Source organism: Phaenicophaeus curvirostris, chromosome 3, assembly GCF_032191515.1.
Source record: "Phaenicophaeus curvirostris isolate KB17595 chromosome 3, BPBGC_Pcur_1.0, whole genome shotgun sequence".
NCBI classification, from domain to species: Eukaryota; Metazoa; Chordata; class Aves; order Cuculiformes; family Cuculidae; genus Phaenicophaeus; species Phaenicophaeus curvirostris.
Window position 1 is genome coordinate 18,990,947 of NC_091394.1, and position 2,024 is coordinate 18,992,970.

The 2,024-nt window shown below is 34.8% G+C and overlaps 1 non-coding gene across 1 annotated transcript; it reads left to right on the forward strand.

The window, feature by feature from the left end:
- The first annotated feature begins 239 nt into the window (after positions 1-239).
- On the forward strand, positions 240-308 carry LOC138719476 (small nucleolar RNA SNORD123). Its single transcript, XR_011337221.1, has one exon. It is a non-coding gene; the product is annotated as a small nucleolar RNA SNORD123 (small nucleolar RNA).
- The last annotated feature ends 1,716 nt before the right edge of the window (positions 309-2,024 follow it).

The window sequence follows — 2,024 nt, forward strand, 5'->3', positions numbered from 1 at the left end:
TTTAGGCTTTTTACAAACAAAATGGTTTAATTTTTTTGAATGCTTAGGAGATATATTCAGCACAACTATGTAACATAAATAATGGTTCCCTTGCATTTATAAATGTGTGAGCTGCTTTTTAGTCATTACCTCCTTCTCCTCATTAAAGTCTCTTCCAGAGAAAGTAGTTAAAGAATTTGTTAAATGAGACTTACACAAGGGCCATGTAACCTTAAGCCTCTGAAAGTAGTCAGATATTTGGTGAAAATGATGAATTCTGGGGTACTGATTCATGTGATCTAAAAAAGCCATCCATTTCCTGATTCACCTTCATATCTTCCCCAAGAGAGAAAAAAAGAGAATATTTTACAATGAATATTGCAGTCAAACAATTTTTATGTGTGTGGTTTTTTGTCTTTCAGCCACTTTCCTGAACTGATACTTTCAAAATGAAGAAGACAAGAGTGAGAACGAAGAATGACTTGGAGAAATCCTGACAAGAATTTTGAGGAGTAGCAATAACAGGAAATACTAATAGCACTAGTCTCTTAAATAAGTCAGAATTTGGATTGAAATTATGAAAAGTTCCAAACCTAAGACATGAGCTCTATTACCTTTGTATCTTGATTTGCCAATTTTTAAATTAATATGTAATAAAAATATGAGCATGTTTTTGGCTGTACTTCAGATGATAATTTATTCTGTTGTGTTACACAACTTTCTTATATAGATTAATTTAAGTTTTGATTTTTTGGTTGTCAGCCCCAAGACACTTCCTTAGAGTAAGCCAGGGTATATATTAGCAAGGAATTAGTAGCCTCTCCTTGTCTATGGGCCTGTAATCATTAATACTGGATTCCCATGTTGCAACATCACCCAGCAGTACTAGTGGAATTTGGACAAAGAATACCTGTTTATGACCTTATCGCTGCCAAATGGTCTAAAGCACAAGATAAAGAGCTCATCTAGACTTCATGCTTTTGTGCTGGCCTTTTAGGGGATGTGTGGGTATAGAGGATACTTAGTGTAACTCTTGTCTTCATAGAATTAGACCATCACAATTTTTCTAAGAAATGTTAGCTATCTGTGTAGTCCTCATAATTGGGCAACATTTCTGTGACACTAATCTAGCATTAAGAGTTCTAAATGAAATTTACCCCATAATAGCACACTTAGCAGGCAGCCAGTTGTCCACACTCAAGAAAGTAGGCAAACCCCTAAGTCACTTTTTAAAAGTGATTTAGCTAAATTAGAGCAAACCCCTGTGTGAACATTCTTTTTCTTTTGCTTTGAGCATATCTTAGATCTACTAAAAATATGCATGTAAATTAAATTGAAAAGAACAACAACAAAAAAAGACTAATCAGAAGAGATGTTCTGTAGTTTCACTGTCTTTAATGAGAGTTCATTTACCTCTTTAATTAAACATAGACAGCTTGTTTACATGACCAAGATCTCACTCACCCTCTGCCCTTTCACTCTCTCAGACTCACAGTGAACACAAAAAGCTAGTAGTACTTGTCAAGAAGGTTTACTTAGGAAGTAAGACAGTTAAAAGCTTAACAAAATGCATGACATACTATAATAGGTTCATTTTTCCAGCCATACATTCAGAGCAGATCATTTAGTACCAGCAACAAAAATTATAAGTCCAATTCAAGTTAAATTTTCCTCAGTTGCTCCTACACTGTGTTCAGTTGCCTGTTAGGAGAAAACTAGATTGTGTTACTCACAGACAGTCTTTTTAGACTGGTATTGTTAAAAACTGAGATGCGTAATAACTTGAAAGTGGCTATAGGAGTAGTGCTAGGCAAAGACAAAAGAGAAAATAATTAAAACTAATAAGTATTATTGCTGAGAAACTAAAACCAAAAAAGACCAAAACTCTTCTGAATTCATTTACTTTGATGATTTTACTTGAATACTAAAACACCCACCTCACAGCCTGGTCTTCTGTCCCATCATTAGTCTAACTCACATGGACTAGAGCGATAGGAGTGTAAGGAGATAGACTTGAAAAGAAGCCCAGCCTGCAGCCCTACAAA